The sequence below is a fragment of the Neopsephotus bourkii genome, unplaced genomic scaffold (genome assembly GCF_033783945.1).
Source record: "Neopsephotus bourkii isolate Nb327-2 ecotype Australia unplaced genomic scaffold, CSIRO-AGI_Nbou_v1 NB_908, whole genome shotgun sequence".
NCBI lineage: Eukaryota > Metazoa > Chordata > Aves > Psittaciformes > Psittacidae > Neopsephotus > Neopsephotus bourkii.
The window spans coordinates 1,082,966-1,108,128 of NW_026901402.1; the positions used below are offsets into that span (position 1 = coordinate 1,082,966).

At 41.4% G+C, this 25,163-nt stretch overlaps 1 long non-coding RNA gene across 1 annotated transcript; it reads left to right on the forward strand.

The window, feature by feature from the left end:
• Positions 1 to 5,416: 5,416 nt before the first annotated feature.
• Positions 5,417 to 19,941, forward strand: LOC133214598 (uncharacterized). Its single transcript, XR_009726168.1, has 2 exons — positions 5,417 to 5,959; positions 19,690 to 19,941. It is a non-coding gene; the product is annotated as an uncharacterized LOC133214598 (long non-coding RNA).
• Positions 19,942 to 25,163: the final 5,222 nt, after the last annotated feature.

Here is a 25,163-nt window from a genome sequence, read left to right on the forward strand (position 1 = left end):
ATCAATGAAGCTACAGAAACATCTCAAACACTTTGAGTAAGTGCTGTAAGATGAAAAGGAGTCTAAAATGTATTTAATCACCCAGAAAAATATCCTGTCATCCAGGAAAATAGAATAACAGAATATCCATTAAATAAAGATCACAGTGAATTTCAAAGGTACCTGTAGACTTCAAGTACCACAGGGATGGGCACTACAGAATAGCTGCATAGAGCTATAGATTCAGCTTTAAGATTTGATCTCCGAGTTACCTTGAATTTTGGAAAAACTCATTCTCTTTTCTTTTCTTTTCTTTTCTTTTCTTTTCTTTTCTTTTCTTTTCTTTTCTTTTCTTTTCTCTTTTATTTTCTTTTCTTTTCCTATCTTTTTTATTTTCTTTTTTCTTTTCTTTTCCTTTATCTTTTCTGTTCTTTTCTTTCCTCTCCTCTCCTCTCCTCTCCTCTCCTCTCCTCTCCTCTCCTCTCCTCTCCTCTCCTCTCCTCTCCTCTCCTCTCCTCTCCTCTCCTCTCCTCTCCTCTCCTCTCCTCTCCTCTCCTCTCCTCTCCTCTCCTTTTCTTTTCTTTTCTTTTCTTTTCTTTTCTTTTCTTTTCTTTTCTTTTCTTTTCTTTTCTTTTCTTTTCTTTTCTTTTCTTTTCTTTTCTTTTCTTTTCTTTTCTTTTCTGTTCTGTTCTTTTCTTTTCTTTCCTTTCCTTTCCTTTCCTTTCCTTTTCTTTTCTTTTCTTTTCTTTCCTTTCCTTTCCTTTCCTTTCCTTTCCTTTCCTTTCCTTTCCTTTCCTTTCCTTTCCTTTCCTTTCCTTTCCTTTCCTTTCCTTTCCTTTCCTTTCCCCTTTCCTTTCCCCTTTCCTTTCCCCTTTCCTTTCCCCTTTCCTTTCCCCTTTCCTTTCCCCTTTCCTTTCCCCTTTCCTTTCCCCTTTTCCTTTCCCTTCCTTTCCCTTTCCTTTCCCCTTTCCTTTCCCCTTTCCTTTCCCCTTTCCTTTCCCCTTTCCTTTCCCTTTCCTTTCCCTTTCCTTTCCCCTTTCCTTTCCCCTTTTCCTTTCCCTTTCCCTTCCCCTTTCCCTTCCCCTTTCCTTTCCCCTTTCCTTTCCCCTTTCCTTTCCCCTTTCCTTTTCCCTTCCCTTTCCTTTTCCCTTCCCTTTCCTTTTCCCTTCCCTTTCCCTTCCCCTTCCCCTTCCCTTCCCTTCCCTTCCCTTCCCTTCCCTTCCCTTCCCTTCCCTTCCCTTCCCTTCCCTTCCCTTCCCTTCCCTTCCCTTCCCTTCCCTTCCCTTCCCTTCCCTTCCCTTCCCTTCCCTTCCCTTCCCTTTCCTTTCCTTTCCTTTTTTACCTACTTCCAACAAAATTTTTATGTGGCTATTTACCTAAACAAGTTTAGGACCCTTCTTTACATTTTTCTCCTTTTCTTGGTATGAAGCTCTAACTAACACCTTTTTTCTCTATCTTTCAAGTCTCATTCAATTTTATGAACTCTTTAGTGACAAAGAATTCACTCATTAGCTCTTCCTGTATCCTACATATTCCCCTTTTGAAGCTGGAAAACATTTAATAAGGGCTTTTTTTGTTGATCCTTGTTGATCTGTGGCCAGAACTTTTACAGTAGCCTCATGTTGTCCTTTCCAACCCTAACTCTTCTATGATTCAATGATTCTATGTTCTAACAGGACCAGATGCAAATCCCTTCTTTGCTCTGGAATTTGTCTCTCAGTTGTACACTGATGAGGAAATTTCTTGGCTATCAAACCAGATATCTTATTTGCCTCTCTAACTGATATCTGGGAACTGAAAACCATCCTTAATGATGTTGTGCTTTTTTTGTGTATTATACACACTACTAATGATATGGTATTGTGTATAATATTTGTCGTCCTGTATTGTTAATATCTTTTCTAGCAGTCTTTCTTAAGTAATATTTTTCTATACCATCATCAGTACCAAAGAGGTTTCAGCAGTCTGGTATTTATTTCTCTTTTCTCGTTGGCATAAATGCTTTAGTACCAGAGATCGATTTTGATTGCTACTCAACTGTATTTTGTTTTTCCCTACAGTATTTACTTTTACATTCTGCAAACTACTTCCAGTTCACAGATTTTCTTGTCTGGACTCCTTGAACTTCTTGTGCATCAGTTTCTCAGTTGTTTCTCACTGGTGCCTTCTAGTGTCCTACATGGAAAGTCATTAACTGTACCTTCTATCTGATGACTTTTACAAGAATCATTCTTTCTCCAAGTTCTATTTCTGCTGTTTCATTACTGTCGTGGTTTAACCCCAGCCAGACAGCTTGTTCACTCACTCTACCCCCACTCTTGTTCTCCCCCTACTCCCAGAGGGACAGAGAGGAGAATCAGAAAAAATGCAACTCCCACGGGCTGAAATAAGAACAGTTTAGTAACTAAGGTATAGCACAAATCACTACTGCTACCACCAATAATAATAACAATAAAGGAAATAACAAAGGAAAAGAATACAACATCTCACCACCAGCCGACCGATAACTTGCGCCCCCCCAGCCTGACCAAGCACCGACTGATACCTTCTCCAACCCTCCAGTCCTCTGCCCTCCCAGGTAACATCCTGGGCATGACGTGCTGTGGTATGGAATACCTCTTTGGTCAGTTTGGGTCAAGTGTTCTGTCTCTGCTTCTTCCTGGCTTCCCCTCCTCCCTGGCAGAGCATGAGGCTCACAAAGTCCTTGGCCAGACCAAAACATCATTATTATCCGCTCTGTTCCCAGGCCGAAAGTCAAAATACAGCACTGCACCAGCTACCAAGAAGGAGAAAAATGACAGCTACTGCTGAACCCAGGACAATTACCCATTACTTTCCTTCCTTCCTTCATTTTTTGTCTTCTTTCTGATCAATAACAAGGGTCTACAAAAGCCTCTACCAATCTTCTCCCTTTGGTTAATTAATTAAAATTCCTAGTCACGCACAGCCCTCACACACAGACTTGATAGAGTTCAAGAGGAGTCCTTTCTCTGTAAGTGCTTTTTGGTGCTTTCTAATGAAAAAACTTTCTTATACCATCAATCCTTGTGCTAGCTTTTCATATTTATTGTTTAGACATGTTACTTCATTAAGATCACACAAGGAACAAATGTCTGTTAGTAAATGAGTTTTCTAACCCTGTCTATGGTAGAAATGTTGCTTCACTATTGTCTCTGACAGGATATGATTCTTCAGTTAAAAAAAAATTATGCTGGCTAAAGGCAAAGTTGGAAAAGGCAGACAAGTTGTATATGTATTTATTTTAGAGTGAGCTGTAGAAGTTAGCTGCAAAACTTCTATTGGAAAGTACAAGCTGTACTTTCACAATGGCCACCCTGGCACAGCCTACAAAGTACTAGAAGGGCCAAGTGGCAAGCTCACTGCAGTCCTGAAACGAGATATTGGTGATTGCCTGTAAGTAGGCATATGAACCTCAGCGTGCTATTTGTTAATTGTCACAAGAGACTTGTATGAGAAGCTTCCAATCAGCAATTTGGAGCCAGGCCATGCATCTTAGTTAGCCAGTCGAAATCAGCAGTTCACGAACAGGTTAGTTTGTGTAAGTTATCTGGCACTTAGTCAGAAGTCAGACTGAGAGGAAACAGGAGTCCATTGTGAATGTCTCACAAACAAGAAAAAAAACCCCTAATTTAATCACGCGCTATAGAAAATAAATAGTATGATCGGTTCCAGATTAAGCTTGAGCAGTATTATTGAACCAGCTATAAGAATATGAACCCACATTTATATTGCTTGAATCCACATTTAACTTGCTAGCCATCTTTTGCAAAATTATTGTGCCATTTAAATAATTAATAGTTCATTTCTTTAGGTATCAGGGCTCCAGGCAGTAAAAAGACAGCTTGTAAAAAGGTGCTTGGGTAGTTTGTGTGCTTGGTGCATGGTAAAGTGTTTGTAGGATACCTCTGGTTATTCCAGGTGAGGCAGACTGCATTTTGCCGTGCATACTACAGTTAACATAGGCTAAGACAGTCAATTCCTTGAAGAAAGGTAGAGGTTTTACCCTCCAAATCACCACCAGTACTGAACAATACTAAGAAAGGTCTATTCATCTCAACTTGTCCCTCTGGATAAGTTATAGAATAACCAGTATCCGGCTTCTTACACATTTGGGCTTTAACCCCATTGTGCAAACTCAGGGAAGAAACAGCAGTGATGAAAGAGATAGATTAAAGACTGGGAATGGGAGCAGTTTTGGTATCTGACCCCCTCCTTTTTTTCTCCTCCCAAATTTAGAAAACTAATGCCAGAATTTTTAATGGGGATGAAGGGGAAGCAAGGAGTTAAACCAGGACGTGACTTTTAGCTCTGACAGAAAAGGGGCATATCTTGCTGTTTCCCATTCACCAAGCCATTTCGGAGGTGAAAAGCCCCCCCCCGTGGGAATTTTGCTTGTTTGCATGGGGAGTGACCAGCCACGGTGTGAATTTTCTGTTGTTACTTTATTTAACACTGCAAAGGAGTTGCCAATTCTATTTGAGGCTCCATCAGTGCTGTTAATGTTGCCACTTTGGATAGAATGAGTTTATCTCAACAGATAGTCCTCAGAGCTTGATAAATTTAAGTGCTGATGCTAATGTTTGAGAACTAGTTACTCCAGTAGTTCCAAGCCAAATAAGATCCAGATAAGTGGAGCCAGTAAAAACAGGGGGTATTACCACTGGCAATATTGTTTCTTCTTTCAGCATTGCCTTTATTTAGACAACAGCACCATTTATTGGAAATAGCAAACAGAGGTTTTTATTAATTATTTACTTTTTATTTTTTGCATTATTCATTCTTTATGATCAGCATTTCACAAACTGAAAATTGAAGCAAAGGCTTATTTCAATCCTGAGTTTTAATTGTGTGATAGCGGGTATGTTGACACCTGTGTGCACAAGACTGTTCTCATCCCACAGCAAGGGAAGGCATCACCACACAATCCTGGAGGTCTCTTCCAGCTTCTACCTGCTTTTATATAGCAAATATGCTGCCCATACGCTAGGACACTGTTGGTGGTGTGGGCTAGGGGAAGGCATTCAACCATAGTACACAACTCACTGCTGAACCACCACATCAGCTGGTATTAGTTCTGCTACCTAACCAATATAAATCCTATTTAATATGTTGGTGTTCAAGTATATGAAGGAAGATGGGCATAGTGAAGGTAAAATGAAGAAAAGACTACACAGGCACCGGTACTATGGGCCCTAACTGTGACATACTTGATGCTGTAGGTGCACTCTTATTCTAGCTGTGAAACACGAGGAAATGTTCCTAATTTTGTTCTGCAACCCCCCCACTGCATGTTCTTGGCAGCATCTTGCCTTTATTGTGATTAAATAGGGCTTTACACAAAGTGCCCAGGGACACAATGGAGCATTAGTTACTACCAGAAGACAAGTATTAAATACCATGCACAAAGTAAAGTGAACTAGTACCCAGACAGACTCCCACAGGAGGGGAACATGTTTCCCTGTTCCTCCAGCTCAGGTGCAGGCACAGGAGCACCACCCTCCTGCTCTGGCTCCTTCCATGGAGATCCCCAAAAGCCACCCAGTTCCCTGCTCTCTGGGAACAGAAAACCCCTTTCCTCTCCTTGAAAGAAAGCTGAAGCTTGCTGACAGAGGAATATCTGACTCAGTGTCTGATCGTTTGAAAGCAGCCCTTTTTGCCCTGGAAGTTAATTTAAAATAAGCTGTATTTCGATGCTGTCAGGAAGCTTGGCTGGTTAGTCCTCAAAGGTTACAAACAAAAAGACTGAAGGCAAAGTTCCTGTTGTGCCATGGCAACTGTCAAAAACTCGTGTACACATTAGCAAGATCAAGCGTTTTCCCAGCCTGGGAAAGAGCAGGTAAACACCACGCTAATCCCTCTGGAGCTGAGACATGCAGGCTGCCAGGACATGCTGCTTTCATCAAGAGATGCAAGAAGTCAGTCAGGATTCTTTTCTCTCCTCACAGTTTGTTTATTCAAGGTACTTATGCTCTGATGGTTCATGCTTTACAAGGCTGCTCTGCTTGTTCCTTGTCGTGCAGCTGTGCTGACTGAAGTACAAGGGAGCATAGCACAGAGGGAGAGGGAAGCTTCAAAAGCTCAACTTTGTACTAGAAAAACCCAGAGCAAGCTGATAGCAAGGTCCCAGGGACCTATAAGTCAGGGTCTGCAAACTCTGCTCATCCTTAACCATAAGACCTATCCGGCTCCAGCAGTGTTTCCAACTTGCTAAACTGGGTGTTGGGGATGCATTTATAGAACACGATAAAATGCCTTTGAGCCTATGTGGAAAGTACATGGCCACCTAGGACCACTTCTTATGAGGTAGGGGTACTGTAAGTGATCAGGTGCCTGAATCAGGGTTTCCCCACAGGTGGACTGGTAGCACTGCTTCCTCATCCAGACCCATCAGCATCTGAGGAGCAGCTGTTGGACTAAGATAACTTGGAATATATTAAAAGTCTTGCTCTGTGCAAATTGTTTAGGTTTTCTTTTAAATGTCTTTTGAAACCTCTTTTCCTAGACCCTTACTCAAATCTTCATAAGAACAATTAAAAAAGGATTAATTTCGCAGAGTTCACTGGGTATTAGCGGTGGGCAGGGCCTGCTAAGCCTTGTGGAGGAAATGCTGCATGCAAAGTGAAGATGTTGACATGAAGCAGGGCATGCAGGGGGAGATCTGCTCCCCTCTGCCCATCCTGCTGGGCAGGACTGCACAGCAAGAGATGTAAGGTAGACAGTGACATGGGAACCACTGCCAGAGTTTAGTGGCCAGGACACCTTGATAAGGTACGGATGAAAGCCAGGCTGCATTCCTGTGCTCTGCAATGTTTACAAATGTTTTCTGTGACAACAGAGAAGAAAAATAACTTGAGTTTGTTAACTTGAAGGAGGTGGCACAGACACAGCCTCGTCCATGCAACCTGGGTGAAGACACAAAATTATACAAGCATGAAGCTAAGGAACGTTGGGCCACTCTGCACCTTCTGTATTGAAAATGTCCTCAACTGAGGGGCAACCTGGAGAATATAGTGAAGAATACTTTTTCCTGTCAGAAACTGAGGGAGTTTTGGGGTGGAAGTGCAGGAACGCATCTCAATCCATGAAGTTTATTAAACTTCATCCAAGACATTGATCAAAGTCCAAAATTCACTTTTCATCCCTTGAATCTCATGTCCTGTTGTTGTGTAGAAAAAATTATGGATTTGTTATCTTAAGGCAGGAAGACCATGGGGAATTCAGAGGGCTCACAAGCCTGTGGAAAGGCAGAGTTGATAAACTGGCTGCTAATGAGCTGCCAGTTCCAAGAGAAGGGAGAGAGTGCTCATGCTGCAGTCAGTAGCTGCAGTGAGTCTCCTTCTCTGGTGCTACAGGCACCTCACATGGTAAGAATATGGTAAATGACTCAAAAAAAAAATCTGATTTTTCTTAAAAGTGTTCAAGTCACATTTACAACTGGCAATTTTTTAACTTTTGAAGGCAGCAGACAGTCTTTTATTATGTTTCTCTACCACACAGCAAGTAAAAGGGACCTTAGGCTACATCACCTCAGCATTTACTTCTATTACAATTTGAATCCAGCGAAACAGTGGAGGTTTTCTGGAATAAAATGGCCAAAACTCGTAATCAAGCTGAACACCTGAAAACACCACTGACATGTTCCTGATATGAAAAGTAATCCAGTTTATATTTCACTGTTTACTTTGAAAGGAGGGAGAGCTGTACTCTTATCAGATTTTTCCCTACAGCTTTTAAGAGCAAGATGAATGTATGGAACTCTGTGAATGCAACAGCTGAGTTCAGTTTCATTGCTCTTTACAATTTTCTTTGCTTTCTTTCTGTTTAAAGAAAATCGAGGAAATAAATAATTACTTATCAGGGATTTGCTTCTTACACTATGAATGCAAATGCACGGTGTCAGCTGAGCCTCACTGACATCAGTGCCTGCTTTTAAGGCTTTACAGAACCATCTTGTAAACACTAGTGGCATTTGAGTCATCTCTTCTGCCTCCTCACAGTCATACAGGAATGATTGAACATTGAGGCTGTGAGGGAGGTAGAGAAACACTTTGGTTTATGGTGTTGTCCACAGAGTTACAGCCTTCATGAAAGCTCACTCTAGCTTAGAAGGTTTATAGAGTTTGGAGACCTTCTTTTATCTATGTTTCCTACCTATATAAACTAAATAAAAACACAGACAAGAAAGCTTCCTAATAGGGCAGCCTAGATCTGAAGAGCAAATTAAGGTCAATTCCTGCTAGGAATTCAAGCATGAGTTACTTTTCTCTTTCAAGTAGTTTTACTTATGTTAATAGCCACTGTTCTTTAGTTTATGAATTATTCATGTGCACGAGTCTCCATGAGACTTGAGCCTGCAGGTTACAAACTTGTATTAAACATCGGGTGGCTTAAAAATATATTGGTAAAGAAGTACAGAACAACTTTTAATTGGTGCTAAAAAGAATAGCGATAGCAACGGTCAATTATTGTGAATAAAGATGGTTAAACAAACACTGTCTACAGAAGAATGTCATAAGTATCTTCAATACATCTTCAAGAGTTTGTCTTGCATATTATGCTTTCATTTTATGCGGGAGCATTTTAAGGAACATGAAGCCATGTTCATCCAAAGGAAAATAAACACATGTTAAGCAGTACATGTCAGGCAGAGTTTTTGGCAGAAGAATGGTGACTCCAATTTAATATGCTATTTATTTTATCTTTAAGTCCACCGCTGTGTTTCAATTCTTCCAAGCAAAGTAAGATACAGTTTTGTGGGAATTGTTTGTTCTTGTGATGTTTTTTACAGTGGTTGCAGCTCCTGGTGGTTCCCACTGCTTTGGTGACTAGTGGTGAGCAGTGTCAGCCTCCAGGACCCCGGTCCCCTCTCCCTGCAACCAATCTGTTAACATCACTCAGGATACTGTACAGCTCAACTAAACAGCATCTTTAACGAGGAGTCTCACATGCAAACAGGTAAGCCTAGGAAGTCCTGTCTGTATTTGATCCAAAGTTAAAACCAGCAGATGTAGTTTGGGAGACCTGATGGCTCCTGCCAGCTCTTGTAGCAGCTGGTCCACAGGCTCTCCTGTATGCTTGTAGACTTCCCATCCATCGTTCTTCTGCATGCTGAATGTAGCAGGGATGAGGGAAGCAGGTACCAAGCAGGAGAGCACAGCATGGAGGCAGAGGTCAGGCAGGGAAAGGCAAAAAATAATGGCAGCTTGAAGGAGAGCGGGAGGGTCTGCGTCAGAGAAAAACCTGAGGCAGCAGTGAACATGGTGTGGGAAGGTCCTGGTGTTCACAGGATAGTTGTGGGGCTCTGAATGTCTGTGCATGGACACACGGGAAGCAGGCTGAAACAGCATCTCATCCATACCAGGGCTAAAACTTCTGCAAGAACTACAAGTTTCAGTCATGAATTGGTGAGGTCCCACATCAAGTCATTTTTCTCCCACCTTGGCACTTGTTTGTTGGTTTGTTTTAAATAACAGACATGTAACAGACTCATCACATGTGAGAACTCTGCAGGAAAAGCTGAATGTGTGTATTTTTTTAGAAAATCTATATAGCACATCTGTTAAACACTGTGTGCCAAAAGAAATGTTAATGCTGAGTGACCAGACGTGTGTTTTGGAACTGGATTGAGTGGAAGAGGTCAGCTGCACTTAGCAATGGCAGATTGCAGCAGATATAATCCAGCCCTTTGCACTCAAGGCTTTGTCATTTTGAAAGGCAGCCACACTCGGAAGAACACTGTGGAATTTCAAAGTATTAAAATTAAACCCCACCTCAGCACAAAGGCAGGTTGTCTACCTACTGGGCTTGCAGTATGAACACATGTTCAAATGGCATTGCAGGTAAACTGGTGAGAAGGCTGTGGTGTGGCAGAGGAGAAACCAAGCTAGAAATTGCTTCTCTGAAATGTAAGTCAGCGACAAAGTACAGGTGAGTGTCCTGGGATGTCCACAGGATGAGGAGGGGCTTCGAGGCATTGAAGTGGCTGCCAGCAGTGTGGTGGTTTTGCTGCAGCTCAACACACACACCATGTTTGTGCCCAGCACAGTGAAAGGCAGCAGCTCTTCCCCCTTTCTCCCAGTGCCATGACTCTTCTGTGCCCACCAGGTTCCAGTGGGGACCACACTGTGCATCAGAGAGTGACGTGGGGTATGATGAAACTGGTCAAGCACAGGCTACCATGATAGTGAACACTATCGAGGCAGTGGTGGTACCGAGGGTGGTGGCTCTGACACCCACTACACTAATAAAATGTCTCTGCATTTAAAATGTAGCAAGCCAGCTGTGTGAGTATGGAAGGAGGTTTAATCCATACCCTCACCTCAATAAACTTGTTTAAGCCCTGAGTCCTTGCCCTGAGTCAGGGGTTGGGGAACACTGCACCCATCAGCTGCAAGGACCCCTGCCCTGGTAACCCCAACTAAGGGACCTCTGGTCTTTTGGTCTGTATTTTCTGCTGAAGCCATTAGTTTTACCATTTGTATCTTTCCTCTTTGATTCAGTAAACCCAGTAAATACCTCCCATTCTGTGCATATTATGCCACAGGTTGAAATTTGTCTCCTGCCAGCTGGTGCTGTTTCAGTTGTTCACCCGGCAATGTCTAAAAGCTCTTTCAGGACCTGTGACCTGCTCCATTAAACAGTTGTCTCTGGACAGTAAGGACAGGCTTTAATGACATTTGGTTGCTTCCTGCTGTGAATATCGGGTAAGACTCAGCATATCTGACAAACGATCAGGAAGGGTAGGACCTTTTCCCCAGCATGTCTGAGGGGTCTCTAAGTGCTGGATCTCATTAGCGACCTGCAGTAATGAACTGAGCTGTCCTACCTTTTACCATCAGGTTTAAAAGGTCAGGCTAGGCATGATGTCTGTGAGTAGGTTTAGCACACTGAGGAGGTGACTGTCACCAAATTGTAAGCATGGTTTTCCAGCAGATATCAATGTATTATTCACCTTCACTGGGTGCTTTGCTGACCCCTCTCCTCTTCCCTCTGCACAGATGCAAAGGGAGGGTGGGGTGTGTGAGTGCATGGGTGCTATTTGGGTCACTGGATCCACCACAGGTATTTTTCTGATCTTGAGTAATTCACACACCTTCCTTCCGCCAGCCCTTCCCCATTTCAGTAGTAGCATATGTCTACCCATCAGACTACAGCAATACACCAAGGTATCTGAACTGCCTTCCAACCTCTATGAGACATTAGGTGTATTAGACCAACCGAAATATGATGTCTATATGGCTTAGAGCTTCTTGGCTAGTTCTTTGATACCTTTGCATGACACAGAACTGAGCTGTATAATTGTATCCCCTTAACACTAATAAGAGGGTAAATCTCATTATTCTCAGACTAAAGCCAAATCGCAGCACTGCATCAGGTACTAGGAAGAAAATCAACTCTATCCCAGCTGAAACCAGCACATACCTTTTTCACTTTTGGACCCCTGAAACTTTTCAGGAAAGGCACAGAAAGCTTCACAAATGTCCTAGATGCAGTTTTTGTGTATGTGAATGTCCTTTCCATAGCCACCCCCTACAGTTCACAAACAGGTCAAACCCTCCTGCAGTAAGTACATCAGAATGGGGAATGTCTTTCTTTTTTTTTTGCATTGAGCAAACCACAAGCAGTGTTGTGGCTGTAAATGACCTAGCCCAGACAGCAAGAGCAAGGAAAACAGAGCGCAGGGGTTCTAGGTAATGCTAGTCATTTGAGGACCCCATGGTGAGCCTGCACAACCATCCCAGCCATTTCCTTGCTGTTGTCTGCCCACACTAGGCAGAGCAAGGCTAGCTCAGGGCTGTACACACATATTGCTGCCACACAGATATAGATGTAGGCATAATGTGCTTGTGTACTTCTCTACACAGCTGGCCGGGAGCTTGCTGAGATGCTAAATTGTGTCATTATGTGGATCTTGGGTTATATTATGCATTTTTCTCTTTCCTTTCTGGAAACATATTTTCACTCACATGCAGTTTAAAGACTGATATTTTTTTCTTTTTATCTTTTACATGATCTTTGTGCTGATGGGTCTGTTGCTTCTAACTTCAGCAACATTCAAAGTTGTGCAAGTGCTTTGCAAACATGCGAGAAGATGAGTCTCTGCTTGACTAAGATTATAATCTTTGAAGGTAACAGCAAACACTGAGCATGTGGATGACTCCTGAAAGGAGGTCTGAGACAAGCTGATCACAAACCAACTTTGTCGCTAGGAGCTAAGTGTTAAAATCCTAAATATTTCAACACAAACCATGTTCTTTAATGTCTCTGAAATTGTCATTAATCATGGTTATTTTTCTCATGAAGATGTCACAATGTTTCTTAATGTCTTTCCCACTGATTTATTAGAGACGGAGATTTGAGCATGTAAAGAGTTTAGTAGCTATTTGCTAATGCTATGTCAAGGTACAGGAAGAAAAACAATTAAGTCGCTCAACACTTTCACAAAATAAAAAAAAAATCTTATTATGCTGCAAAGAGTTCTGTTTGGAGAAAAACTCATTCTTGCCAAAATCATTCATTGCGAAAAGGCCAACTGGCTTTTGTGGCTCATTCATCTCAGAAAGATGGTGCCCTCCAATCTCTGCAATGCAAAGTGCTACCCTAGGCTTGAGGGTCAGTTTCCACAGCATGATTTCAGTTGCTGCCCAGCAGCTTCTTGAACATGGTTCAGTGTCAGTGAGGCAGGTCCACCCAGCCCAAGGCAGGGAGAACTTTCCTGACTCCCAGTTTTATGAGATTGAGCTGTTTTATTCATGTACATCGTTTCATTTCCACCACAGCATTTACAGAGCAACCATACATTTCTTCACTGGGATTTAAGGCTTCACCCATCCTGCACATCAAAACAGGTTTGGAAACTGGTCCTTGGCCTGGAGGTTGAGAGGCAGCTCGGATACTTTAAACAGGGCTCGACCTGCATTTTCTCAACACCCCAGCTTGTGCCTCTGTGCCATCATTATTATATCTGGAAGGATTTTTTTCCAGCTAAAAATGCCTGGAAAATGTGAGGGTTTTGTCTGCTACTTTTTAATTCTTTCCTGTTTTCTTGTGCCAGGAGGGTGGCTGTTAGGTTTGTAAAACCTGCAGTGTAGAGTGCCAGCATGTGGAGGAATGTGTGGGTGCAAAGCCTGGGTGTAGGTTGGAGGACTAAGCAGAGGAAGCCTGCCTGATGCAGTCACACCCATGCCGTCTGCTGGGAACCGACCCTAGGACATGGCCTTTCCCAAACCTTGCTCAAGCAGGATTTGGGAAAATTTTATCTGGCGTAAACCAAACCCTGCCTGGAAGCGTGTTAACAGTTAAACAGGCTGCATAATTGGTGGGCCAGTGCTCAAACCTGCCTCCTGGCCCTGTTTGAGCTGGTGATGTGGATGCTGTGATGCGTTTGCCCAGGAATGAGAATGCCAGTGATACCAGGAGTTGACAGGAGTAAGAAAACTGCAAAATGTCTTTCAATAGCTATATATTGGGTTTTATTTAAATTGTATTTTTGTTTGATGCTTCATTGTTATAAATCGGATCTGATGCTTGTCTTTGAAAACTGCCAATTTTTATTCATTCTGAGCCTCCCTGAATGCTCCATTTCGTGCAAGCACCCTGGGCCTGCAGGCTGCCTCTCCTCTTTGCTCACTCTCTTAAGAAAATTACCAGTTGGCCAACGATTGTATTTTTTGTTCCCCTCTAGATGTTTTTTTTCTGCTACTCTTCAGACACTAGGAACGTGCTGCAGGGTAAATCCACTACCCTGACTTTATATCCTATTAGAAAATAAATGGAAAATATGAATTAAGAAGTGCCTTCTTAATAGAAAGAAAGTGAATGGACCTGGCTTTAACGAGCACTCGGCAATAGACTTTTGTGCCTTTTACCTGGCCCACTGCAACCAGGGGGCTCTTTTAACAGGGCATTTTCCTTGACCATGACAGCCTCACGCAAACAGACCTGCTGGCTCAGCCCAGCGCTGCTGTATGTTGCTCTAGATCTGATGGATTTATATTAGCTGATGCTCCCCCCTATTGCCCGAGGCAGAGTATAACCAGGCAGTGTTTCTCATGCACCATTTAGATGATTTAAGCATGAAGGAGTTTACATTAGCCTTCTCCTTTTGATGAATTCCTCATCCACATTCAGGAAAAGAGCCTCATTACCTTAGGACAGGACCATTATTTACCTACTATTTATTTTTCAGTATTTTGCTCTCACCGAAGAGCACAGTAGTGGTACCTGCAGCAGGAACAGCCCTGAGTGCTGCCCTAGTGAGCTGACAAAGCAATCTCAGTGACCATGCTGCAAGGAGGGATGGGGGCTTTGGAGGGAGAATGGGGGATAACTTAAGGAGAATAATGTGTTATAGCATGGCACTTAGCCATAATGCAACAGACATAAGGAAGCTTTTCTAAAAAACATTGAACAAGTAAGACATTATTAGAAGACCCTCAATCAATGCACTTGTTGTCATTGTTATGAATCCTAAGATCACTATAATGTTTAAAAGGTATTTAATTTCTGTTTAGAAGCACCTGCCCCCTCTCATGGAAGGTAATTTTCCCTTGAAGACAGATACCACATTTTGCTGGACCAGTGACAGTCTAACACTGCATCTACATCTAGTGGTTTTCTCACAGCATTGCCACTGGCTCCAGAGCGGCTGCCTGGGAAAGCAGGATGCCCGGGTGTGCCAGCTGGGGAGAAATCTGGGCTGCACCAGCTTTCCCCCTGCACACCGGTCATCACCCAAGTCTGATGAGTCTGCAGCTCTTCACGTGTACAAGCCCTAACACAAATAGGTGTGGATGTCTCTGTATGTCTGTGCTGTTACACTGGTGACTTACATCTGGTTTTCTTACATGCATCAGTACTGATACAGTCATTAACTCGGCGTCACCTCTGCAGTGTTGTTAGTATTCTCAGTGCCCTTATATGTGTACAGCAAATATATCTGAAAGGGAAAGAAGACAGAAGGAGGCAGATACAGTGCAGTCTGGCTTAATTCTTTGATTTTATTTTTCACAGAACGTTATCACTAAACACAATTGGAAGATCTGGGCCCCACACCCCATCTCTACTCTGCCTCTAGATGCATCACTGAACATTTCTTACTTCCCTTCTGACCTCTCTTTTCCACCCTGCCCTGCTGTAGTCTAACTACTTATTCCATGGTTCTTTGGGGCTGGTGTTGCTTGTTTCTGTACACTTGCATCACATTGGACACTTTCAGGGCCTCAAACATGGATGCAATTTGGTAATTGTTCCTAGAGGCAAGTGCACTACATAGCTAAGGGTGCCATTGACTGAATCTTGCATCTATGGGAGGGGGCACAAACTCCCTTACCCCAACTAAGGATGTCTCCACCACTGCATTACAATGACTTTCTTCTTGTGTAGCCACTCCCTGGTTGCCTGTGTTCCCTGCTTCAGCCTCCTGCTTTCCATAGCAGCCAGACGCATGCAGTTGGCTTCACTCCTTCTCCCTCTGTGACTCAGGAGAGGACCCACATCCATGGCCTGCAATACTGACAGTGAGGTCAGATGCTGCAACCCCAGAGCAGCTCATCTCCCAGCTACTATCACTGCAAAACAAGAGCTGGGAATAAACTGCAGCCCCCAGAGCACTGTAAATGCTCTGTCTGAGATGTCTGTCAGCACACCCCATCTGCTTGCCAGAGCTGCAGTAGACATCTTTGCCTTTTTGGATGGTGGCACAAGCTCTGCAGTGTGTTAAAAAGCCCCTCTTTCTCGAGAGCTTTTTTAGTGATGGGGAACAGGCTTTACTAGAAGCAAAGCTGAAGGAATGCCAGACAGGCAGCAAGATGCAAACGCTTGGCTGAGCAATTTTTGTATCATTGTCAAATCCACACGTTCGAACAGCAGGAGCCAGACCCTGGAAATCATGAAGCTGGCACAACCCGGTGTTTACTTGTAAAGCCATTTATGCCTTTCTCCTTAGTTCCTGTGCACGTTCAGAGGTTTCCAAGGATTTTTTTGTGTCTACCGGCCGGGACTTGGCTGCTTAATTCAGTTTGCACTTAAACTGTCCATGCCTAATGAGGCAATTCTCCTCTAAGGATAAACCCCAAATTCTCTATATAGGTGGTCAAGAAATCTGCTGCATCTTCTGAAATCCTCATTACATGGAGTTAGTCCCATAAAAGATATAACCCCTCTCCACAAATCTTGCATTTCTTCAGGCTAGGCACGAAAGAAAGGCACACAGAATCTCCCTGTGCAGGTGTGAGTAGCTCCTTCTCTGCACTGACTGCATAGAAAATCCAGCCTTTAGAGGAAATGTGTTTTTTTTGTAATATTAATCTGCCAGAACTGGGCTATTTAGGAAATGCTCAAAGATTCAGCATAAACCTTCAGAGTAAAAGAGACCAGTAGATTCAGCAGCTGCAGATAATGGCAAAAAGTCTAGTATTAAAGATGGCCAGAAAACATAACTGACATTCCCTGTTTCTCTAGAGTCTAAGTAAGATGTGCTTTTGAATGTTCAGTTGATATTTTGGTGACATCAGAATTGTATGACATGAAATATAATGTAAAAGATACCTGAATATGATACAAAATTAAAAATTAAATCTAAATTATGCACCCAAAATAATAAAAAGCCAGTATTTTAAAAGAAAGAAGAAATGGCATTGTTAGGCCTTCTTTTCCATGAGAAAAATTTCTCCAAGGTAATTGGGACCCACAAAACTTTCTCCTTGGGCACAAGGTCATTTTACAATGTAAAATTGTTTTATTGAAAAGAAGATCAAGTGTAATTGGTACCAATAAATATAAAATCCTAGGGCCATTACGAGACACAAACAAAAGATACTCATGGAATACAGAATAGCTTCCATAAAAAGGAGCATCTAAGCAGCTGCATTTATCTCCACCAAGCTCTCCTTTTTCCCCTTGTTATTCCTGCAGGGTGGATGTGGCGTGGGTGAATTCAGACAACAGGGAAAATTATCAAGATGGTCCTTAACCAGATCCAGTGAGAACTATCACCTAGCTCATTCAGTACAGACAAAATAATGAACTGAGCATGTGAAGATTTGAGTGGAAACAATTGCCCAAGTTTTCTAAAAGAGGAATCCCTTTTCAGTTCATTCTCTAAAAGATCAAAAGAGCCCTCAGCAACCAGTGAAACAAGTAAGTGATTATTCAAAACAAGTATGAGTGAGCTCCAAACACTGATCATACGGGGAAAAAGAGATCAAGTGTTGTTTTTCATGCACTCCTCCCCCTTTCCCTACCTACCCCTGCTCCAAACAGACGTGCTCAGCTGTAAATGTCTAACTGCATCCTTTTGTGCATGTATCATGTTTGTCTGAAGATGAAAGAGCTTTGGGGAAGTTCTTTGTCAATCAGTGTTATTGATGTCGTGGTTGTAAATCTCACTGTCATAGTATTTACTGAGTAAATAAGTACTGTGTGACCTACAGGAATATTTTCCCAGTGAGGAAACTGGTTTGAAAACAAATGATTCATCTTTTTTTTCCGTTATACTTCAAATTCATGCATGGGGTTGGGCACTCATTCAAAGATGAACTCAGTCTGTATCTTACAGGATCAGTAATGGGCAGGTTTTCTGGATGTATCAATTACTGTGAAGTCCAACATGTTTTGCAAAATGAATATATTTGTTTATTGTACTGGAAATAAAAACAATTTAAGTATTTCTGCTGTAATTCCTCTCTTTTTGTTATTTTTTTCAATTATTTTATTATGTGTATCTGTACATATGCTGGGGTTTGCCTGGCAACAGACCAGGTTCAGCCATTAATTTTTTTTCCATCAGTGTTATCAGTAGCCTGCCTCAGTTTCCTCTGCTTTAGAGCCACCCTCCACACCACTGCTGGTGTGACAACTTGCTCATTTAAAGGCAGCTGCAACCTGTGCGAGTATGACAGGTACCTCTGCCTCAGGCTGCTGTCTAGATGTAGGGCCGGCAGGCTGAGCAGAGGCAGCAGGACAACAGCTTTGCCCACCAAAACTCAGAGCCAGGCTGACTCTCAGTGCAGACAGGTCAGGATCCAGCAGGTGCAAGATTTTTCCATCATCCCCTGCTGAGGTCATTCCCCTTTCCTTGCCCATGTGGTCTCAGTTATCTTTCTTTTATCACACTGAAGCTTAGGTTGCTGATATGTGCTGCACCTTGCAACGATCTGCAAGCTTGTGCTGTTACAAAAGGCTGTGGGTGCTTATAAAGTGGAGCTGCATCCCAGCAGCACATAGAGACCTGTGTGCTGACACTGGCTGGAGTCTCTGATAAGCTTTTTGGTGGAATGCAGGGCGTTAGCTTAAAGCTCTGAAGTCCTACCCAGTTCCTGATCTAGTCCCTGACCCAGCTGCTGGGTTGTCTTAGCAGAGATCAGCAGAACCGTTCAGCATGTTGCTTTGTCTATACAAAACAAAAGGAAAGCTGCCTCTAGGGTGATCCCTCTAAAGAGTCCCCATCTTCTCAGCTGCTCCCCCCTCCTCTCATGTACCACCCCTTACACACTAGCAAACCCCACAAGCGATATTGCTCCTGTCATGTTTGCATCCTGTGTTAACACTGCCATGCAAGAGAGTGAGCTGAGTGAGCCCATCTCTGCTGCTGTGGGCATCATGGTTTTCAATATGTGATGGAGGTGTCCAGAGCACAGAATGGGTGCCTAGTGATCTTGTTTGAGATTTGGCTGAATAAATAAAGCTATCTTACCTTTCTCACAGAATCACACAACCATTTAAGATGCAACTCATCTGATCTAACTCTTGCAGGACTCAAAGTCAGATCCAACTTCAACATTAGATTATGTCACTCAAGATCACATGCCATCAAGTTTTGCATATTTCCAAGAATGGGGATTGTACTAGAGATTTCAACAAGTTTCCCAGATTTGCTGCCTGCTGATAACCATCCACATGTTAACGTGTGCCCTTGACTCTCACACAAGCATCTTTGTGCCTTGATGGGGTTATTTCTTACTGTGCTGTATCCTATGTCAGATGTGAATATACTTTTTCTTCCTGGGAGCCAGCTGGATCAACCTAAGACACAAGGTCCACTCAACTGTTTCTCAGGTAGAGTTTCTTTCCTTCCCCCTCCTTCACCTAACCCTGCCTGGGTCAGTGAACTTCAGTAATAAGCTGTCCAGCAACAGAAGTTATGCCTTTCTTTTTTTTGGAAAGTATCTAGTGCATTTGGGGTGCCACCAGGAGCAGATCAATATTAGCTGTACCTCTGAGAAGAATCCGTCACTGTTAAGGGCTCTTTTTATGCATGTATCTTACAAAGGCAACACCATGATCCTGCTATTGCCTTAGCAATGATAGATATATAACTGAGGGCTAGATTCAATAAAATGTGTCTGAGTTATCCTGAAATCAATTTTTTTATATCTTTTGTGACCTTGCATGGGATGAATATGATTGTTTTTATTGAACTGAAATATACCATGTTATCTGAAAAGTAATTAAGGTGTTACAAAACATTAGTCATTCAAAACCTAATACAGGACATTTTATAATGACATGTAATGAAATGACAGAGTAAGTGATTTTGCTACTATTTACTTTATCTTATATATTAGTAAATGACAGAACTATTCTATGATTCTATGACAGATACAAGCAAATAATTTAATTTAATTTATTCAATAAAACCTAATCTGTTCTTTTTTATACCTGTGTTACCTGTGTAATTTATTTTCATAGTTTTTAGTTCTAAGACTGTATGTTGGAGAAGTCTTCATACTGAAGATAGACTGTATCCTGGCTAAGCTCTATGTGCATGACAGCCTGTCATCACTTCAGCAAGAAACAGAAGTACAACTTTAAAACAGACTGTGGTATCAGATTTAATGTGGAAAAATGTCATATATTCTATTTTGACAGAGAAAGTAAAAAAAAAAATAATGTATTCTACCACTTCTTTATTAAATATTAAAATAATATTCACAATCTTTATTTGGTTGTTCTTAAATTATGAATATATTAATATCAAATTCTACTTATTTTAATTTGTTGGAAAACAATAAGACTGGATTAATGCCAGAAAATCTGCTTCTATATTATCAAGGATCAGACTTAATTGGCTTAACCACTGTATCAAGCATTTTGCTTTAAAAAAGTCCCATTAAGAAACTGATCATTGTTCATTGTTCAGCTGCTGCTGGTCTAATGAAGGTGTCTCCACAAAGAACTGGGGTGCCTGAAGGTGTTTAGCACTGGGGCTCTTTTCTGCCTCACTCATGTCTCCTGCTGCTGTCGAGCCCTGGTCAGATTGAGGTTGATTCCCCATGTGCCATATGTGTTCCTGATATCATCAGCTCACTGGAGGCATTACACAAAACATGGCTGGACAACACCGCTTCCAGAAGGAAATAATTTTTTCTCCTCTTAAAACTGAGTGGGAAGAACAGCCTGGGTGAATTCCCAGAGGCCAACCAAGGTTTGGACCTGAAGAAGGGAGCTGCATTATACAAGGTATTGACAGCAGGACAAAGAAAGTGGTCCTTCCCCTCTGCTCAGTGTGTTGTATCCAGTTCTGGGCTCTCCAGTACAAGAGAGACACTGTCCAATGAAGGGCCACAAGGATGATTAAGAGAGCATACCTCCTATAAGGAAAGGCTGACAGAAGTGGGACTGTTTAGCCTAGAGAAGAGAAGGTTTAGGAGGATCTCATGAATTTCATTCTCTTTACACAATGATTGAGAAGATCTATTGATAAGGTCTGATCCATTATTCATGTTTCAGTGGCAAGAGGGACAGTTAGTCCTTTTATCCACATTACTTGTTACTAATACCAATCAGAGCAAGAAAGAAAAAAGAAAACACATAAAAATCACCAACTCCTGAGGCGCAGATACCTCAAGGCTAATTTTCTAGTTGTTTAGGACATCCACAGTTATGGGATACTCGACCATAGCTTTTTTCTAGAAAAAAATAAGAGGAAAATTATTACCTATCAACAACTTGGTTTCCTCTTTCTGTCTCTCTGTGTGGTAGGCTGGCAGAAATTTCCCAACCAGAATTCCTAAAGTGTGCTGGGAGCTGGTCTACAGTACCCTGTTTATAAAATAAAATGCAGATATTTTTTTCTTACCATAACAATTATGACTTTTAAAAACTCAAACCAGATACATTGACAGAAGTTACTGTGCTATCTGGTGACCACCCGATCCTGAAAACCTGCCCGAAGGGCCAAGTTCACAATTCATCTAATAGAAATGTGGTTGAGGTTAAAAAGCTTTTGTGGCTTAGGGTATATGCTGCAACCCTGCAACAAAGCAGTTAATATTTACGTTAATTACACTAACAATGTGTGAAAGAAAATAATTTGTAAAAAAAAATATTAACTCACAAACTCCAACAGTTAATCAGGGCTATTTTGAAAGTAAAGTTTGTATACAGTTAGAGCAGTTTTACAACAAAATTTGCAATACAACCTCAGACATTTATTTTTATTGCATAGCTACTTAACTCAGCAAATCTCCTAAAAATTATAAGGCAACAAAATTCTGGAAAGAGTCAATTTGTATTTTAATGGACAAAGCCATCAAAATGACTTTACACTGCCAGATACCAGAAAAGTTCAAATTATTTTTTCACTGTTTTGTTTCAAAAGTCCATTAGATTCACTGTTGTATTTAAGACTTTCTATGGACATCATAACTTCATTTAAATGTTTCAGATTTAAAGTATGATCTGTCAAAGGCAAAGCTAAAAATAGATGTTGCGTATGTTTTGTCTCACAAGGGCAAGCAACAAATAAAAGAAAAAAAAGGTTATTGAGTAAATATAGATTTTTGGATGGGGGGAGGAGGTATAAAGGTTCAGATTTTTGTAAGTGCTTTCATGACAGACTGACACAAACATTAAGACAGTTTGACCTATTGTGTATCCAAACCCCAACAAAAAGTGATTTATGACTTATTTAAACTTGTGGTACTGAGGTGGAAGACATTCATCTCATTCTACAGATGCTTAGAATAAATCGAAACTGATTTGTGGATAGTACATTAAACTTGTTTTGTATAAAATTGCAGTTAAAAAAAAACCTCTGTGTTTTCTCAGACTACTCTCCCTAGCAAAATATTAACCAGTAGGAAAGGTTAAAGAAAGAGAAGGTTTCCCTTTTTCTACATAGTAAACTCAAACAGCTGCTTGGCTTGAAATGTTTACCTAAATATGAATAATTGCTCTGGATGATGGGGTCAAAGTATGAAATAATCATCAGCATAGCACAGCCAAACTTTAGGAGATGAATTATGCAAATCCCATTTAAACATGTTTTCAGAAAATCTGATATTCCTCTTGTAACAACAGGGAGCAGGGTAAAGCCAAGGGGAAAGAGAAGCTTTTAACATAAAACCCCATGAAACTCTGGTTACTATAACTCAGCTCAGATCATAATTTACTATAATTTACTTTTTTTTAGATGTTAAAGAACTATCTTGTCTAAACAGGGAAATAGCTTATGGCACTTTATACGTTCCACAAATAACAATATGCAGCAATCAGAATAACATAAAGGTTTGAGTTTTTATGTTGAACTTTGATCTGCTTTTCTCAAGGTTTCTGAAGCAATTGGGACTTCATTGATACCAGCACTTCATCTGCAGGAACTTTTGTCTTTGTGCATCACGGTCATGTGATTTGGGGTTTAAAATAGGAGAAACTTGGAGCAGGACCCTGAAGTTCCATGTTACCAGAGATATATGTAAAAATACACAGGCTTTTCTGTCCGTGTGATTTGAAGCACTTTATAAAATCAGGTCTTTAGATCACAAATTTTATGGAATTCATTGATCTTCACCATCTCACTAATCTTTGTCATTTCCATTTTGCGTTACCCACCCAACAGTATTCAAATTTTCAGTTATTTTACTTATTCCATTTGTTTTGTAAGGACAAAGTAAGACTTAAAACCAGCAAAACCGGATGTTTCCATTTGGGCATCCGTAATTATCACACACTTGAAAGCACAGGATTTGGTGCTTAACTGGAACAGTTTGGAAAATGCTACAAAATTGTCAGTGTTGGCTTTAGTTCACCAAGACTGTACTCAGAAGGTTTCTATTCTACTTCTTTCAGAGTTTCTTTCACCTTGGTAATGGATAATGCTTGAGCAGAAGTAATTACTAGGAAAGAGGGACTTTTTTTTATTATTTTATTCTCTTTTGGGACATGAAAATTGCATTTCACTGCATTCAGAAGAGAAATCCTAAGACATCTAAACTCTTTCTCTAAATATAATCCTGCTGAATTACAGCCTCTCATATAACTTCTGTGTTTCTTTAGCAATAGGTATTGTCTTCTGCAAAATTTAATATTCAGTAAGGCAGAGAAGGGATTTTGTTTTTAATCTGGCATAAATTCCTGTTTAGTTTTATGAGGCTGTCACAGACAGGACACAAGGGATGAATATAACTCCAGCGTATACCAGGATTTAGGGATGAGCAGAGCCTCAGTGTAGGTTCAGAGCTGTTTTGAAGACTTTGGTGTTGCTTGTTCTGTTTTCATTTGCAAACTCGCAGTTTTCCTTTGACTCTCAGGCTTAAATGTCTGATTTGTCCCTGGCTTTGGGTTAATACATTTTTGAAATCTAACTCTTGAAGGCAAATAATAATTAAAACTGAACATTTCCTTTCCACCGTCTGGGATCAAAAAGGATGAACGCTTACTGAGAAACTAAATGGGGGCTGTTTTGGCTGAATGACGATCAAATCTCCCTTTCAGACCCTAATTCTCTTTGTTTTGCTACACCAGGGTTTTACCTTTATGCAGGGTGGCCAGTGAGTGAAAAAGGGCCCTGCCTTAACACCAGGATTGCCTAAAATGCAGAAAGTGATTTGAGAGGGCTAGGGGAGAGGGAAGGGTTGTGAGGAGCACTGTGATTTCAACACCCTGGTTGTCTCTTATGGAGAAGTCAGAGGGAGACACTTTGGTGTTTGGCAAGCACAGGGGTTTTTGGCGGCTGCTAACATCACTAGCTGTTGTGTTTGGGGTTTTTTGAAACTTTTTCTAAAATGTCAAATGTTGATCACATTTGGCAGTGGAATGTGGAGAAACAAGCCACTGCTGTGTGATGGTAGAGGGTACCAAATCCTAAGGTGCTTGCCCTGATGCACACAATGGGAATACTCAGCACAGGGCCACAGATTGTGCTGGCTCCAAAACTGCGATGCTGGGAGATGTCCCTTTTCCTCCAGGGACAGGGAAATAATATGTTTAAGGTAACATCATTTTTAATGCAGTTTAAATCCACAATACACTATTGTATTGTTCAGTGTGAGCATTTATTTCTTATGACTCATTGGATTGCATGCAAACACATTGAACTTTATGACTGCATAAGCAAATGTATTTCCATTCTCATAGCCTCCCAGAAATAAGAAATTAAATAAGAAAAAAAATAGGAAAGAGGAAGGTAGCTCCCATTGGTATTTGCAACTCCTGTACTGTCAGGGAGCTGATCAAAATATTCAGATGTTGAGAATACCAGAGCAGCTTGTGGATCTCTGAAACAAGCCGCGGAGGAAAAAGAATAAACAATGTTCTAGGTGCCTCCAGTCCAATCTGTCAGAAATTCCTACTGGAGATCGGACACCGGTAATCAGCTGGATGTGGGCATTTGAATCCAAGCTGCTCTTTCTACCACGGAAGCTCAGGGGGACACATTATCTTAATACAGGCTTCATGTCTTGTTAATGTGGCAAGGACAAAGCTGAGCCTTCTTGGCTGTCACTCATCCGTGGGAAGGGAGATGGCTTGTGGTCCTCTGCAACAGCTCCGAGACTTACCATCCCTCCATCCAAAGAGCTTCAGTCTTTAATGACCTTCTCGGCTAGGAACACCAGGAATGAATTAACTTCAGCTGACAAAAAATAATTTTGCCATGACTTTGCTTGTCAGATCAAAAGGTTCATTTCCCCAGAATCAGATTTTTTTTTCCTATGCCTCTGCCTACTAAGTAACATTTCAGTTTTTCTTCCTGAAAAAGGCAGTATGTTTTCTTCCACACCATTTTTTTTCAGCCTCTGAATAATTTTAAAAGTTTCATTTGAGCTCTTTCCATTATTTCCATATTGAAAATAAGCCAGGTAGAAATATTCTAGAAATAGCTTTATTGTGTGTGAGGCAAGATTGATTCTTGCCTTGATCATCTCATGTCTGAGATGACATCC